This window comes from Cavia porcellus, unplaced genomic scaffold, assembly GCF_034190915.1.
Source record: "Cavia porcellus strain 051 isolate PalLab524CR breed Dunkin Hartley unplaced genomic scaffold, mCavPor4.1 scaffold_22, whole genome shotgun sequence".
Lineage (NCBI taxonomy): Eukaryota > Metazoa > Chordata > Mammalia > Rodentia > Caviidae > Cavia > Cavia porcellus.
The window spans coordinates 21157511-21176443 of record NW_026947505.1 but is presented as its reverse complement, the minus strand read 5'-3'; the positions used below and the strand labels follow the sequence as shown (position 1 = coordinate 21176443).

Here is an 18933-nt window from a genome sequence, read left to right as displayed (position 1 = left end):
GAAGCTAGCCATCACACAGCCTGGGTGAACCTTCTTCAGAGTTATATTCCCCAATCTCTCATTCTAGGCCTTTTGGTCTGATATAATAAAATCTGAATACCAGCCTGCTAGACCATCCCATCAATTTACCTTCCTGTTTCTTCTCCAATGAAACTAATCTGAGGTCAGTCTCCTGAGCACTTATATTCCCACATCCACATAAGTGAAAACCCATTGCTGTTCTCCAGTAACCATCAGCCATTAGCATCTATAGGTCTATCATTCTTTATAGCAGCCCAATAAGCCTACCAGCCCTTGTCTGTTCACAGTCATGGCAGAGAACACACAGCTTCTGTTTTGCTGTCTGTCACTACAAAACTGCTGCAGGAATCATCGGTACAGCCCACAAAGACTTCCCACCCTGAACTGAATTCCTGGGCCTCTTTTTACAAACATTTCAGTACCGTGATCTCTGCTTGTGCCACTTTCCTTTAACCCGGGCACCATCTTCCCACCCTGTCTCTGCCCCTCCTTTATGTGTTCAGGGTGACCAACCAAGTTTCTGGTTCTTTTTTTTTTTTTTCGTTTTCGTTTTTATCGGTACCAGGGATCGAACTCACAACTGCCTGCTTGCAAGGCAGGCGCTTATGCCGCTGAGCTAAATCCCCAGCCTCCAGGTTTCTGGTTCTTAATGTAAGGTCCTTTCTGACCCAGCAAGTTCAAGCAGCTATGCCAATTCTTCACTGCCTTCAAAGTCCTGAACCTTTCTACTTGCAACCAAAATGGCCAGTAATTTAAGGTGTTTGCATGTCCTTTCTCATATTTAGCCAATTTTCTGACCATAAATCTTCGTATCCAGATCACTAAATCCAGCATATCTTCTGACTAGAGCAGACCTCTGCAGCGATAACTTCTCTTGTCCTGCACCTTCCCAGTGCTGAGTCCTCATATGAGCAGACCTTGAATATCTTTTGTAAATCATTTTGCTCCTCTTTGACTATGACCCCCTGGGACTGCTCCAACTTGCTAGTACCAGTGCTCCTTGGTGTATGATGGGGTTACATCTTGATAAATCCATCAAAGCTGAAAATCCATTAAATACATCTGACCCACTCAAGATCCTAGCTCTACAACACAGGGCACTGAAAGGTGTCAAGTGTTGCCCATAGGAGCTGTGTCCACTGCTGCTGGGAAGCATTAAGCCAGAGGGTTGTACTGTATATTGATAGCCCAAGAAAGGATCAACATTCAGTACTCAAGGTGCAGTTTCCACTGAATGGCTATCAGTTTGCGAGGTGGTAAAGTTGAAAAGTCGTAAGTCAGTCACCAACATAAATTGGAATATCTACATCTTTCCATTGTCTGGGATACACATCATCCCCATGTGATAGATTGTTGTGCCATTCGCTTCCAGAGAGCTTCATCCTTTGAACTCCCTGCCGCTTCAGTCATTCCCAAGGATGGAACTGACTACCTGGAGAATAGTCATATAGATAAATTTTGATGGTTTTCTTTTCCCCAAAACAAAGGAGAACACTGGACAAGACACTGGCTCCAAATCCACTCCAGCCCATTCTTTCCTTACGATGAGATGAGAGACAATCCATCTAAAATTACACTAACAATAAAGCCATTAACAAACCAAGGAAAGGTTTTGATAAATATATAGTCATTTAATGGTGACTTTATCCAGTCCCAAGTTGTTTCTACCTGCCCAATCAGCTAATCCTGTTAATATGCTAAAAAAGCTTTTACTTCTTTCCATTTCCCCTGCAAATGTTCACCGCCACAGATAGAGGACATTTTCCTAAATATAGACTATCTAAACCACTCATCTCTAACCACTGTGAACATCATAGACTGCTACAGAGGGAAGTTGGTGGTGAAAAGAATTGACAAACCAATTCTCTCAGTATTTGTGTAAAAGCCAAACTAAGAATCTACCACAAGTTGCTTACACCTTTAGATAATACAGAAAGATTATGTGCAGGATCATAACCCATCCATGACTAATTGGTCCCCAGTGACCTAGAGACTGTTACCCATTCTTGGCATACAGCACCTTGTTTGGGAACAGAAAAGTTCAAACAACACAACTTAACTTCAAACAAAATGTCAAAGTTATTCATTATCACAGGCCAACCGTTTGTCCCTCCCCTACCACCAACTTCATTGTTTTCTCTGAGGTGGTATATTTCCTAAAATAGCACCATTCAGTATAATCAAAGCAATGTACTTGAAAACGGAGCAATAAATAAAAATCTACCATTCTCTATCTCTGCTTGCAACTAAACTTCAACAGCTAGCAGAATGGATTTGGTCCAAATTCATTGCAACACGAATCAAAACTGAGCATGATCTTCCCAAAGCCTTCTCTAATTTCCTGACAGCAACATTCCTTACAATAAACCTGCTTAATCAACTCATTCCAACTCTAACATATAACTTATTAGACATCTACTTTGTGCAAAATATCTTGTCCCAATCTGTTGGCCCACTTGCTTTACAAGCTTTTCTTTTTAATGTTACCACAGTGGTGAATATGTTAGGCATGTTTATTTAGTTGAAAGACATCTGACACCATAGCATTAGTGAAACTCACAATCCAAAAGTGAAACTCACCCATTAAAACTGACCGAGGCCAAGACCCAGGAATCATTTTTCCAGCTAGAACCTCCAACAGCTCAATCAGTTGCCAACAGAAAAATGAGACTTTGTTTGAAAATCAGATTCTGTATGTCAGTTCTGACCATGACTATAAGTGGGCTCCTCCTCCAATAGATCCATGGGAACGAGACCACAGCTCCTGCTAGCACAAAGACTTATGGACTGAGGAAACAACCCTAGCTTGCCCTGCGTCACGGGGTTACCCGCCAAAAGGCTACCTGACTCCACCGGCGACCTCCTTTAACTCGGTCAAGGGTGAAAGCCTCCAGCTACCTCCCAGCAGCTGACTTCAAGCATAGACTCTGGCAAAGGAAAGTATTCTTCATCAATGGACTTTCTATAAAGTCAATGGCTTCTATAAAAACAATGAGTAAGGGTTATTCCAGAGCATTAGTGTTGAGAGAGACAAAAAGTGTCAGTTCGCAGGATGTCTGCAGCAAAGCACCAAATTGGGTGCTTTACACATCATAAATACATTGTCTCACAGTTCTGAGAATCTGAAATCAAGGCATTAGCAGGGCGGTTCCTTCTGAGAGCTGTGCGCATGCATCTGCCTGTTCCCCTCCTGAACTTTGGTAGTTTACTGGCCATCTGTGGTGTCCCTTAGCTTACAGGAGCATCACTCCACTTTCTGTCTTTATCTTTACTTGACTTTCTCTGAGTGTGTGTGTGTGTTCCAATCCCTCTCCTCTTTTTTAAGGACACCAGTCCTACTAAATTAAGGTCAACCCTAATAACTTCATTTCAACTCCATTATGTCAAAACTCTATCTCCAAACAAGGTACATTGTGAAATGCTGAAGTTTAGGACTCTGACATACCATTTTTTAGCGAGAAACACTATTCAATCTATAATGAAAAGAGATTTAAGATCCTGGAGAAAAGGAAGGTTTAATATGCAAGAAACAACAGATTTGAGTCACAAATGACTTTGGGTTTTTTTATCAGAGAAAGAGTACGCCTATTTCTAATGCTTTACCACCACTTGGATTTTATATTCATAAGAAGTCTCTTAGCATTTAGTAATATGTTAAGGCTGGACATCTGATAAGAATTTAAAGTTTGATGGTTGATTTTTTAGTGCAGCTTTCCCAATTAACAGAATTCAGTTTTGAACAGCTCACGAGCATGTATGTTTTTGTGGACCCTTTTTTCTCACTGGCCACACTGTACTCAAGGTTTCCTTCAAAGGCCCTCTGTCATAAATTTTCCTAAAAGTAGATAATGTTTTTGACTTTGATAATGATTTTGGTAAGTAGTTTACTCTGTCATATATTTTGCAAAATATTTTGCCTTAAAAGCTCAAATAAAAGAATCTGATACGAGTCCTCCCCTCTCTTCGTCTTCCTCCCTCAAACTACCTGTAGCCACACAAAATGCAATCCACTCTTTCACAACATGCTAGAAAAGCTATTATAAAAGTTATTGGCAACAGCTTTTTATTTTCATTTTGTGACATAGGGATGTGGAGATTAGACTGGTGCGTATGTCGGAAGGGTCACCCTTTCGTAACATCTGGGTGCCATGTCACGGTGCCCAGGACAGCTGAGACCCCTTCTGATATTTCATGTCCTGTTGTTCCAAGTCTCTCTTCCTGCTTCAGTTTGATAAATCATCTGGTACAAGGCAAGGGTTCCCATTGTACTGCCCTGTTAAACACCCACATTCCTTGATTTTCCACAAAGGCTTCCATGTAACATTTGTTACTAACAAAACCAAAATGAGGCACTTAGGCGGGAGGTGGGAAGGTTGAGCTGTTCACTTCATTAGAAACACTTACCCTTCCTTTTCAAAGCAACCTCCCAAGAAAGGCAGGTAAGTTTTGATTTAGAAAAAGCAAATAACAGTCAACAAATTAATTATTTAAACATACTCCATCCCCAAGAAATTTCTTACTCCCTGTAGTTATTTATCAGTTTTTTTGTATTATAAAACACTTGCTCATTTTATAAGTTTGGATAATACAGTATAAAATAAAGTATAATGTAAAAAGTCTCCTCTTTCATTAATTTCTCCCAGGAGCTAATCACTATCCATAATTATCTAAACATATATATTTAAGCATGACATTTACAATTGTTCATTCAAAAAATATGATCTACTTGGTGTTTGACCTATAACTTGATACTCCCTGGTTTTTCTTTTCTTTTCATTTCTTTTCTTTTCTTTCTTTCTTTCTTTCTTTTTTTTTCTTGGAAAAACACTTTAATTTTTTGACCAGTGAGGAAATAGCAACCAAAGTGTAACTCTATGAACACAGGCAGCTAGGCTTCCACCAGAAAGTCCAGCTGATTCTCCACTGCAGGACTACATTTTCAACAGGTTATCCCAGGAAAAGTGGAAACTTTAGAACAAAGCTGGATGAAGAGTATTTCCTGTGCTGTGGACAAAGGTGGGGATTTCATTACTTCCAAGTGCCCAATTTTTCTACTAAGAGAGGATAAATGCTTTCAATTACCTGAATTCCCATCAGGCAGGCAACAATAGGCATGGGTACAATTCCATAGCTTTTGAGCAATAAAAAGTATATCACAGGACTGGGAACAGGACAAAGAGAAACAGCTCTGCCTCCATAATAAGTCGTTATCTGCAAAACGCTGCTGAAGCACATTAACTGGAAATTTTAAGCAAATAAGTTGTACACTATTTCTGAGTGGTTTACAATACTTCTGCAGAAAACTCTAGTATAGTCCATGCATTCTAGGGTCTCTGACTGATTTAGGGCTTCCTTTACATTTCTACTGGTTTCCATTTTTGGTTTTTTTTTTTTTTCTTTTGCCCTCTTTTTCTCTTCAAATGTTTTGCTCTCTAATCTGAATATTTTTGCTTTCTTATATATGTATTTTTTGCTCAGAAACAGCTGAAATAGTAAAAATAATCATTTCCAAGTGTAATTTGAGGTGCAGATAGATTGCTATCAAGCCACTTCATCTGTCTAAACTCTCTTTGCATCCCATTATGAAAGATTCTTTGAGGAAAAGTGACTTGGTTAGATTTATAGTTTAAAATTACACACTAAATGACCTATATTAGAATTAATTATATCAAGCGCTTTTACTTAAAATTCTCAATATTGGTATAATGTTTAAAACTGTCAACTTGATTGGCTTGCGACCCACGTGGAGGGTCAATGAAGCACACTTCTTAGTGAGCCCTGGAGCTGTGACATTAGACACTTTCCGGTCTTTAGCCTGGTGCTTTCTGGCACTGTTCTCCTGCTGTGCTTCCAGACTGCATGAACTAAGCAGTTGTGACCTGCCATCCCCCTATCCCATCATGTTTCTGCCTTGGTGCCAGCCAACCATGGACTGAATCTTCTGAAACCATGAGCTAAAGAAGACCTGACTCCTTCTAAATTGTGAGTGTTTGGTACTCGTGTCTCAGTGATGGAAAGCTAACTAATACAATTGATTTGATTCTCCTTTGCTTTGTTCATATGGACCCAGTGACCTACTACCTCTTGGAAAGAAGTGGGCAATTTTAGGATTGCTCTTTACAGTTTAGCTTTAATTTTTTCCAGTTATATTTGTGAATTATATTTAATCATAGTCACATTAAATTAAATATTATTTACAGTTATACATCAATTATATTTAATAACTATAGTTGAAAGTGTAGTCATGACTATGTTTTTAATTCTGTATAACAAACATTTCAAGTGTTTTACCTTAATTTAATACATATTTATAATGAAATCTCTTGCAAGAAAAAGTTTTTCAATTTTAACTTCATTAATATTCTAAGTTTAGCTCCAAGGAAACTGTGACAAGTATTGCATAATATTTCCTTATTTATAAATAAAAAATTAAGAGCATATAATACTCAAGTGAGTTGTTCAGACCTACAGGAATGTCAACACATACTGTCAGCATTAGTTATAGAGATAAAGAATTTCCTCTTGTTTTACTTATCATGTTCCTGACTCTCACATCTCTATTCCTTCTGTTCTGTTTTTTCCCTCCAGGCTAAATGCAACCTGAGTTTTCCCACCCCTCTCCAGAACTTTTATTTAAAACTCTTCCATAAGCTACCATGACATCATATCTTACCACAACTGTCCATTTTTATTATTCAATAAAATCTTTAAATCTCATTTTCTTGGCAGTTTATTGATTGATTGATAGGAATATAGAAATAAATACCCAACCCTTGAATCATTATTTTTACATGGACTTTTTATAGAAACCTAGTATGTCGTGGAACACATGGCCTACCCCATTTAGCCTAACCTACCTTCCCTCTACTGTTGCCTGTCTCTCTATATGTCACCCTCATTCAGTTACATTTAGCCAAGCAATCCATTGCCCATTCAGTTACCAACCCTGTCTATTCTAGATTCTAAATGTTCTGTGCAAGTCCACTACTCACCATTTCAACCACCACTGTGACTGTCCGTAGAAGAAATAAAGATTGTGCTATGTAATAGTGTTTGTTAAGGACTAAATACTGACAGAATTATTATTAGATAAGTGCTAGTAAAAACTTAATCTGCTCATTCAGGTGGTTATTTGGGACTGTCCATTCAAAGTACAGGAGAGTTCACTCAGAATCAAAAGGTGTCTCTTCTGACAGCAGTGAGCCAGAGTTCAACTTCTCGCAGGAAAACCTAACCAAGTAATAAAAGATTTATGACAGCAGTACTAAAAAAAATCTGTCTTCCATTTTCTACAAGATAGTGTCTTATTTATGTTTCTCATGGCCAAGACAAAGTACTCGATACCAAACATTAAAGGAAGAAAGTTTTATTTTGGCTCACAGTTTATAGAAGTATCAGTCCATAGTTGGCTGGCTCCAAAGCAGGGTGGCACGTCACAGGGGCATCACAGAGGAGATGGGAGTCTATGGCAGAACAGGCAGGAGACAGCGAGCAGCAGGCCACAGTGTCAGTCTCCCTTTCCTTTTTATCCTATTCAAGACATAAGGCTTTTAGACAGTACCACCCACACGTAGGGTGGACTTTCCCATTATCCACACACTAACCTAATGTAAGGTAATCAGTGGACTAATTAGGACCACACAGGCTTGATCCCAGTAGCATAGATCCTAGATTCAGCCACCCCAAAAAGCTCTATCTATGAGTCTATGAGGCTTTTGGGGGACGTCTAGATACAAGCCATAATAATGGAATGTGATGTTTGAATGTCAGTTACACTTAGGTGGACAAAAGTCAACCCAACCTTATTTGAAAACATTTGAATTCATTGATCTAGTAGATAATAAGATTTGCAATATCTAAGAAACTACTATGTTGCCCACTGTATCCACAGCAGTAAACACCATGCATGCACAGCAACTAATAAGACCTTGGTGAACATTTGTTGAATATATGCACATCTCTACTATCTAAGTGTGATATTACCAAATAAAATCTAAAAGATCAGTAATAGCCCTAAATCAAGACAATAATTTAAATCAAAATTTATTGGTCAATATGAATTCAAAGGCTATGGGAAAGTCAATGGAAATTTATTTCTCAGTATAAATTCAAAGGCTATGGGAAAGTCAATGGAAAGCCAATGAAAACAGCTTTAAATTTTTTAGACTATTTTTCAGGTCAATAAAACTCTGATAGTAAGGCAAGTTATGATCAACATGTTCAGTACGCTTTCCTATCAGTGTACATCACTGATGCAGACAAAAATGTACAACTTGACTCATTCTCAAATAAAATCTTGTCTCTTCTCACCATCTCCAGCATCAGAAGATCTTGAGTGGTCTAATCTGGTTGGTCCAGGGGTGAACATATGACTTAATTTGACTTAATCAGTTTGAATCACTAATATCACATAATTTGAGGAGTATATTTCCCATCTTCTCATTAATATGAACAAGAAAATCTTATTCTGGAGGTTGATGAAGACAACTTTTTGACAGTAGGATGATTCAACCTCAGGACAAAACACACGTAAGGCAAATGACAGAGCAAAAAGTTAGAAAGAACCCAGGTCTTTGAAAACATTGTTAAACTAGTGATTCAGCCACCTTTGGATTCCAGCTCCTCCAATATCACATCTGGAATCTCTGCTTTCTAAGATTAATTTTCAAATTTTCAAAATCAATTTGAGGTTTTTTTATTAAAAGGCATCCTATCTGATAATTCTCTTATAAAATATATTTTCTTGAAAGAAGAACTGATACAGGTTTTGGAAGAATATCCAAAATCAACCTTTAACGTTATTGAGAGGAAGTATTTCCCATTTAAAGATAAACTTGGCCTTACTTTTTATTCATATTGAGATATCTGTTCTTACAAAAGTAGCATAAAATGCAGGGCAAAAGATGAGTGTTTATTCAATTTTCTTATTCAATAATTATTCAAAAAACTATTCATCCCACCAGGTTATATTGAGATGTCTTACAAACTATTTCATTTGAAACCCACAAAAGTTTTATGAAGTATGTACCATTTTTTAAAGGAAACTGAACTCACAGAGATTAAGTGATGCTTAATTAGCATCACAAAATCGCTGAGAACCAGGACTGTGTCACGGAACTGTCTAACATCAAAAGCCAAGCTCTCTGCACAAACCTATGCTGCCTTCCAGAATTGAATCTGGCAAATACTGGAATCCAGGACCCAAAACTAGTAAGATGGTAATTAAAATGGTACAAATGACATGTATACACCACTGTAAACTGTTAAAGACATTTTAGAACTAATACATAGTAAGAATATAAACATACACCCATACCTAGCTGTCAATCACCTATCAACCTATATATTTTCTTACACATAGCAATCTTACTGTAGGAATTTATCCTTAGGAGCTTTTTCAACAGAGGTAAAATGTATGTAGGTACTTTATAAGGCAGCAGAGGTTAATTAGCTTTGATGAAAAACATTGCGAATTCTAACACTGATGGGCTAGTTGAGTGAGTTCTGGCATAAAACTTAATAATATAATATTATGATTACATATTATGTAATTACATTGCATCAACACTGTATAAACACTGAAAAGAATGTGTAATACAACTAGATCAAAAACAATATAAATCACACATATTCTATTTAAAATTATTTTCAAAATAAATAATATTAAGAGTAGGATTTTGTATGGGTCTTTAATTTTTTTAGTCCTATTTATAATTAATTTCTTTTATTAATATAAGGCCTACAATTCCTAATAGAATAAAACTGGGTAGCTTTAGCTGAATTATATTTGTTGAGTCCCAACAAATACATCAAGGTCCACTGACTTTGGAGTAGTTTTCTTTACTTGCAGAATACTGAACTTCTAAGTCAAATTACAGTCAAAGTTATTCTAACAAGTTTAACATCTAAAAAATTAATTAAAAGTAGATTTTTCTCCCAAAATAGAGCTATAGGAAAAGTGTCCATGGGCTAAACATGATCAAAATTATAATTAAAAATTATAAAGGCATTAATTTCTCTTTAATTTCCCCGCTCACTATAATCTTACAAGGAGGTGGGATTGCATGTGGACAGTCAAAATCAGATATATTAAGGATCAGAATAAATTGAATACAAAGCAAACTATTTTAAGATTAGAAGATTGGTATTAGAAGATTGTTATAATTCACCTTATTCAAAGATAAAAGGACAAAATTTCTTAGATTCCCAGAGTACTGCAGGTTGAATATTCCTGTTCTGAAATGCTAGGGATTTGTTTTGGATTTTTTTGCTTTGCAGGTATGAAGTATTTACATACGCTTAATAAGACATCTTGGGGATAAAAACCCAAGTTTAAACACAAAATTCATGTATATTTCACATGCATCTCGATATCTTTATTGTGCCTGTTTTGACTCCAACATATTGTAAGAGGTGAGATGTGGAATTCTCCACTGACAGCACTCCACAAGTTTCAGATTATTGAACATTTTAGATTTCAGATTTTCAGATTAGGAATGCTCAACCTGTATGAGTCTTACTAATAAATGAAGTTGATCTGCTCTTTTTTTCTAAGAAGCCATGCTTTGCAAAAGTAGACTCCAAGTCTAAGTTATCCAGTGAATTCTCGGTAAAACCATTTATGATTTTGGTGTTAATATCTACTACATGTGTAAGACAATATCAAGGTAATAAAATGTCTAGAAGCTACAGGATTGGTGTGCAAATTGGTAGGCGGCAGCCATCATTAAAGAACAGGTTTGCTATTACCAGGAAAGTGAATTTAAAAATGGAGAACTATATAGTCTGTCCACATGTTCCAGGAACTCCTAGGCTTATTCTGGAGTTAACTACAACATCAGTGACCAACCTGGAGTGCCAATACCAAAAGTTCTTTGACAAAGAGGAAGAAAAGTCGCATGAAAGTTATAAGAGCAAGACTTAATTTTTATCTTTTTTAGAAATAATTTCAGACTTAAAGCTAAACATCATAAAAAATAACACAAAATATTCCCATATATTTTTGCCTGGATTCCTTAAATATCAACATTTTTAAAAATCCAACTTTTTATCAAATTTACTTTATCATTCCTGCATCTCTCTATCTATAAATCCATCATCTTTCATATTACTCTGGCATATAGGAAGAAAGACAGATACAGATATAGATTTTGCTTTATTGGTATGTTTAAGACAAGTTGCACGTATCTGTATGGATTTCCAAAAACAAGATCACATTTTTCTTGTTTACCCAAAGTATCAAAATCAAGAAATCCAGATAGATCCATTACTATTTTCAAAGCTATAAACTTCATTCCAATTTTGCTGTCTTACTAATGCCTGTTTTTCAATCCAAGATGCAAACTAGGGTCACACTTGAATTAGTAGTCACCACGGCTCTCCAGCCTTCTGTGATCTAGAATGGCTCCACGGCCTTGCCAACTATGAAGAGTTTTAGCTAGGCTTTTTATAGATGTCCTCATTCCAACATTTTCTTATGTGTTCTTCAGGTGAAGGGTTACAGGTAGGAACATTATAGAAATGATATCACTTCTCCTTTGTGTATTGTTAGGAAGCACAAGATGCTAATTTGTGCCATCATGCATGTCAGCTTTGATCTCTTCTTCTGCGGAAAGAGATTATTTTCCTTTGCAGCTAATAAACACCTCATATGGAGGAACTTTGAAACTGTTTATCTCCCAACCTATTTGCCTTTGCCAATGTTAAGTGTCCACTGATGATTCTTCATTCAAAGACTTCTTGCTCCACACTACACACACACACACAACACACACCCACACACACACCCACACACACACACACACACACACACACCTTTTCTCCCCCCCTGGACACACCATTGATATGCAACTTTCAGCCTCTCAGTAGGGAGTAAGATAACTCTTTATAGCCCATAGAACTGCGATTGTCGGCGTGGTATGTCCTTTCCAAGGTCAAACATGCGCTGTGATCCCACAAAGTCTTTGCTTCTTGCGCATTTGACTACAAACTAGAAAGCAGAGGACTCTAAGAAGGCTTCGCTAGTTGTTATCAGTAGACCTTTGAGTTGCACAATTCAGGAGTCAAATGAACTTGGATGGGAAAACTTGTCTTTATTTTTGCTAACTCTTAACTAGAATTTGGCATTTTTTTTCATGAATATAGGCAACACCTACGAAAGGGTCAGCAATGCCTATGGCTTTGTTACATGTATTTCACATCACATATACACAGTGCAGTGACCTCGACATTTGCCTATCACTAATTTGAAATAAAAGTTTAATTTTAGTTACTAGACATGTTACTGTATCTCTTTTTTTTCATATTTAGAAAAAACATCCTAGAAGGAGTTGCAAAGACTGCTAAAGGGATCCAAGATATAAAATAGGGTAAGATACAGGGAATGCTTCACTAAGTCATTAAAGGTTAAGGAGCCCTCCAGAAAAGCAGGTCTAGAGTATTGGCATTAGAATTTGTGTGACAGACAAAGTCTTATGAACTTAAACTGAGATTTATAAGGATAGTTATTAAATAAGTATCCTAACCTATTAAAAGAATAATGCTGTAAATTTGAAAATTATGTACATGGGAAAACAGTTGAATCCAAGGGATGGACTGTGATCATTAGGAAGAAAGAGAAAAGATAGAAGAGAAGCTTTAAATTTGGGGCAACTGCTGTAGCTTGAAATGAAGACAAAATGCTGCTAATGAAGCAGATGAGAGAATGGTCTGAATAGAATAAAGAGAGCCAAGAAGATATAGCCCCAGAGAGCATATAAATCTGACATCAGACTTTCAATTCTCAGATGTATTAATGTAGACTCAGTCCTACAGTCCTTACAGGTAATCTCTGTTAAAAAGATAAGAAACAAAGCCATTTTAGTAGATTTTCTCAAATGCATCTGTCATTTACAAGATGACTCATATTGAAACTCTATAAGGCCAGGTTTCTTTACCTATTAAAAAAAAATTGCTATGCAGTTAAAGGAAGCAATGTGAACAAGCGCCTGCCAAAGAACCCATATACCTCCTGTCACGCAGCTATCACAGATAAGGTTAGCTCCTGCTTCCCAATCTTTCCTGCTACCCCACAGCCCTTAGCAATGCATTTCATGTTCGTTTGAAAGAACTGAAGGATATATTAAGAAAATTATAGTTTTTCTTCAATCAAAAGTGTACTATGATAGATTTATTACACTAGCTACAGTACAAATATTCTGGCTATGAAGTAAAGTCGTGATTAAAATTCAAGCAGAACCTTGATATTCTATTTGAGAAACAGATGAAGTGGAAATTACAGTAAAGGGAACCTGTGTTTTTAAAATGTCAATCCAAAAGAATCAAGACACCAAACCACAATGTGTTGGGACAGGTCTTGTGCCAGGCACAAATCCTCAGAAAACCCAGCTCTGAATCTCTCCATTTCTGACCTCGGTACCTCACTCTGTTCTTATTGATCACCAGTGCAGTGTGAGGGAGAGAGGAGAGGTGCTTCACAATGTAAAAACATGAGCTGGGTAGGGCAGTGCACACCTATAGAACTCCAGCACTCTGGGAAGCTGAGGCAGGATGATCACAGGTTCAAGCCCAGCCTGGGAAATTTGGTGACTCAGTGCAACCCTAGGTCAATACTTTTTTTAAAAAAATAATAATTTTATGGCCTATCGTTGTAGCTCTGTGCAATGGCTCTGAGTTAAATGAATCAATTAATGAAAAACATGAACTTTATGCAGTTTACAGGTAAATAGTAACCTTGGATATCTTAAGTTCTTTCAGTACTGGGTGTGGATATCTTATATGTAAAATCAGTCCACAGTTCTGCATCCATTCTCAAAACTTCAGGGACAATGTTCCGTGGAAAATGAAAGCATAGACCCATTCTGCCACAGGGTATGAAATAAAAACTGCCTCGTATTCACTTTGAGACGTTTTCTTGAGTGGCACTTGGAAGCACCTCAGCTGAGGTGTGGACATAAGCGGATAAAGACGCTGTGATAACTGCGGTTTAACTGTCCCCATTCCCCACCCACCCCAGCTCTTTGCTTTTATCCTATCGGAGCAGTGAGCTGTTATGCAGGCTGGAGGCCGAGAGATTCTTTCCATAATCAATAGTCATGTGTGAAGAATGACAATAGAGGCAAAGACGCTGACCTATGCTGCCAAAGAATTTTCCAGAGACTTGAGACTCTTTCTATGAAAAATGCCAGAATCTGAGAAATCCTAGCAACTCCTCCTCCTTACAGTTTCAGGGAGAAAGTGCTGCCACCTACAGGGAGTATGTGGAACTAGCATCTACAAAATGATGGCGTCTACCGGACTTTCAAATTGTCACAGCTAAAGAGGAAAAAAGTAGCGGTAGCATGCCAAAGGCGAGGAATAGAACACACTATTTAAATTCTAACACCCAATAGAGTCATTGTCTTTAGTGTCCAAAACAGCAGCCACCAGCCACACACTTAAAACCTTGCTGGTGTTGCTGAGAGGCTCTTAAAGTCTTACTCTTAATAGTTCAGTTAGCTTGATACTTCTATATTTTGATCTTATATATGAAATGTGAATTCGAACCCAGTCAAGATAGTATTTTGGCTTTTTGAGCAGATTTGTTCCCTTGATCAGTTTGAGCTTGGAATTAATGATCAATAAACAAAGGACACAGGCTAGCCTCTTTCATTTTCAAAATTGGAGTCAGAACAGTGTTGTCAATAAACCCATTGCTTGCTATTTTCACTTTTGAAAAGCAAAGTAAAATCTTGATACAACCTACAATTTGTAAAATGATGCCCACTTTTGTGTTTTCTAATTGCCATGAACATCCGCCAAATGTTTCAAATGCTATGAATATAAGGAAAAGCACCTGTTGTTTTCTTAGTTCTGTCAATGATGATTCTAAGGCTTACCTACTTGGAGAACTAGTTTTCTTCTGAGTGAATAAGTCATGTTACTGTGAAAGAAAAGGATACTTTTCATTTTAGTTAATCCTACTTAAATTTTGATATTGATGTTTAGCTCAGCCTTTGAAAACTGAAATACATTTATAACAGCCAAAGTACGTGAATCTACTTTTTAAAATGCAAGTATAAATGTATATACATACAAATCAAACCTACCTAAACAAAACTGTGCATCTGAATTGAGATGTACTATAAGTGGAAAAATACAAGATGAATTTCAGACTTAGTACAGAACAAAAAGTAATATAGCTCATTAATAACTGGTTATATTGACCACAGATTAAAACTATGCTGTTTCAGTTATATCATGTCAAACAAAATATAAAATTAACTTCGTTGCTTCTTATTACTTTTTTACTGAGGTCACTAGAAAATTTTAAATGAGATATGCAGGTAATATATATCTATTATGTAGTTCCATTCCAGTTTAAAGCAAAAAAGGAGTTTCATGAGTCACATGAAACTATATATTTACATATGTCCTGTCTGATCTCAAGATTAATTTAAAAACCATGTAAGAGACACTGGTCTATTCATAGGTTAATACAATGTAATTTTTAGAAGATATAATCTAAGTCCATCTTCAGTGATCATCATTGTGAATGATAAATATTTCAAAATGGCAAAAATTAATTTTGATTAATGCAATTGCATGATCTATCGTAGTTAATGAATTGTTGACAGGAATCACACATTTGAAAGAAACTCCATTGTTTCTCGTTTTATTTCCCCTGTCAACTTGCAGCAGTATCTTCCGAGATACAACTCTCTGTCTCCATGTCTGAGCAAGAACTCTCTGCTCAGCCCTCGGCCTGTCCTGTGCTCTCCAGAGCACAGCACAGGGACTTCTCCGAGTCCACCAGTTGGTCCTTAGCTGCTGAAGCATTCTTCCTCCCAAGTATGAGCACATTCTTCAATAAGGCTATCTTCCAGGCTACAAACATCATGCCTCCTCTTTTCTGCTCTTCCCTACTCTGTCTAACATATTCTTCTATCACTAAGCAGAAAACAAAACAAACCAGACAGGCCTGTGGTGCACCGGCAGGTACCCACACGAAGACAGAGTGTCCAACCATCTTGCTTTGTTTGCCGGGACTGCCTTGCTTTCAGTGCTAAAGTCTTACCTTCCCTCTGGGAAACGCCAGTCCTGGAGAAAGCAGATACATCCATCGCCCTCTTTGCAACTCAACAAAGCAAACAGCAAAGCAAGCCAGGGGCTCCTCGCCCTCTGGGCTCCGGCATGCTGCTGCGCCTGTGTTTCCCAGAAGGTTTTAGCCTCCTTTGCTTTACCCACATGGCCGTCCAACTCTTCTCCCTCCCCAACTCGCTTGACTTCCGGTAACCTTCCAGCACCTTCTCTCCTTAGCCTCTCACCCTTTCCTCCAGGTTAATTATGCTTAACACGTTGTATTCTAGTTCTCTGTTCCCTCTCCAAACCTCCCATCAAGTGTGAGTTCCTTGAAGCCAGGACTCTTGCTATTCTTTCTAGTGTTTGCATCAGGTAGTGGCTGAATTTGTGAATGAAAGATGACTGATGTGTCTTAGGAAGACACCTGATCTCTGCGAGGCTTTCTTCTAGGTAATATACCTTCTTCCTACGTAACCAGAACAAACTCTTCTTAGAATCAGAGGTCACTGCACTTCTCAGCCTGGGAGAATCCTCCTCTATTAGCCAGTTTAACACAGTGGAGACTCTATGCCTTCAATCTGTAACCCCTAACACCACTCCACCCTCAACCCTGGCTAGGAGAGAAACACACCAGACATCCACACACCAAAACTCAACAGCGACAACAAGCCAAAGAAAACAACACATTTGCACTTTCATTTTCTAGCAAGCTACTGATTTTTGTCTTTGGGCTTTGGAATGGTTCATTACGCATTCCAGGGTAAGAGGAAAGAGACTCTGCCTTTACCACTAAGAACTCCAACAAGGAGCAAAGAATATGCAGAAATATTGAAAGAAGCGCACATCAGGTCACTTGATGGGGACAGGCAATCTCACAGTGATAAGCATTAAAGAGAATACAAAAGAATATCAGAGAGCTTTGCTCCTCCAGAAGCTACCATGGTGATAATTTGGAAATTACATAAGTATGGTTTATAAATACCATAAGAACACATAGGGAATAAATTGCCTTCGGAAAAAGAGCAAAATTTAAACATTTGGTGTATATTTTGGCATATTAATTTATATGTTTATGGCTGGAAGTTAACAAGTATTTTATACTTACTGGTTTTAATATACTTAAAATATACGTGTCTTTATATATTAAAATATATTTAAAAACAGATTATTAATGATAATTTTTCAAAACTAATCATGTAAAAAACTTCACTTCAAAAGCCTATTGCTATCATTTCTATCTAGGTATTTCCCTAAAGTTGCGCACAGTCATACGCAGGACCTTGGGAAGGTGACTGGCTTACAGGAGTGTTATAGCGGACTTGCTAGGAGGAGGTAAGGCCCCGGTCTGAAGAGGCCGGTCCCTGTGAGTGTGACCGGGACAGGTGTGTGTCCCTTTCCAGGTTCTCTCTTGATCTCTCACCTTTCCTGTGCTTCCGGTCTGCCATGCCCTGAGCACCACTCCTCTGCCAGGCACCTCTACCAAGTTCTCCTGCCTTGGAGTCAGGCTATGACCTAAAGCATGAGCCAAAATAAACTTTTCTTCGAATTGCGCATGTCAGGTATTGTGTCTTAGCAAAGAGGAAAGTGATGAAGATAACTATGAAGTAGATTCCCAACTATTTCACAGAGACATCTGTTACATTGGGAAAAGGGAGGAAAGTGTTTCATGCGCACAGAATTTGTGAATGATCAAGGCAAAAATCAGTATGTAGCCTGCTCAGAAAATGAGAGCAATGTTTTGTTTTGGTTTGTTTGTTTGGTTTGGTTTGGTTATTCTTTCTGTTGTTTATTCGTGTGTGTCTGTATATGTGTGTGTGTGTACGTGTGTGTGTGTGTGTGTGTGTGTGTGTGTGTGTATGCACATGCAATACATTATATGTATCTCTCTCCAAACCCCTAGAGGCTGAGTGACGATTTCATTAGTTTTCAGCTACTAACCAAGAAGACGGAAGAGCCAGATAATAGCAACACCCTGGGATGCAAAAAACTATATTCACACCACTCTGTAGTAATCAAGTAAGACATGAACAAAACAGATTTATAACAGTAATCTGCTATGTGCAAAGCAGCAGTTCAGCATGTGCCATTGTTATATGCTGTACGGCAGGCCTTCAACGGATGCTCTAAAAATACACACACATCTTATTAAAGAAAGGCTCTTTCTCTCATAGCATAAGCCCATCTATGATAGAGTGGATAAGGGGGTTGTAATGACCAATTCATTTCTCAATCATTTAAGTTAAAATTATAGTCATTTTCTTACCTAAAAGAGACTTTGTAAGTGTTATCAATTTTGGCTGCTCTTTGGAAATACATGAAAAACTTTAAAAGTCACCCAGGCCTGGTTCCCACCTACAGAGATTGTGACGACGCTGGTCTGGAACACAGCATGGGCATCGGGTTTTTCAAACCCCCAGACAGTTTGAATATGCAGTGAAGATGGAGAATGGATTTATCTATAAACTACGCATGTTCTTTCAGACCAGTGGTGACATCTCTGTCACCCATCGCCTTATGAGAAATCAGAATTATTTGACCCAATCCCAGATCTACTGAATGAGATACTGAGATAAAGGCCAACAATTCCTGTTATATAACACACTCTCCAGGCGATGCTGAGCCATACTTGAGTTTGAGAACCACTGATTCAATCCAGTTCCTTCATTAAGAGATAAGTGAAATCCAGAGTAGTTAAATAATTTGTGTAAGATCACGTGACTCATAAGTGGTGGATCTGGAAATAAAACACTGAGTAACATTTATCGAGGGCCTTCTGCTGGAAGGGCGTTATTTTGCATTGACTAATTCCAGTAACTACTGCAAAAACTCCAAAAGGATACATTCCATTGTTGT

At 37.7% G+C, this 18933-nt stretch overlaps 1 protein-coding gene across 5 annotated transcripts in view; it reads right to left on the bottom strand.

The window, feature by feature from the left end:
• The window catches only part of Esr1 (estrogen receptor 1), a 357099-nt gene that overhangs the window by 284820 nt on the left and 53346 nt on the right, over positions 1–18933 (bottom strand). The window contains exon 2 of one of the 5 annotated variants that reach the window (XM_063233327.1): positions 7402–7551. The exons of 3 other annotated variants lie outside the window; for them this stretch is intronic. The gene's annotated coding sequence lies outside the window, so the exon portion shown is untranslated. Of the gene's footprint in view, positions 1–2601; positions 2801–7401; positions 7552–18933 lie in introns of those variants that run through there. One more of the 5 variants, XM_063233326.1, reaches the window with a different exon arrangement.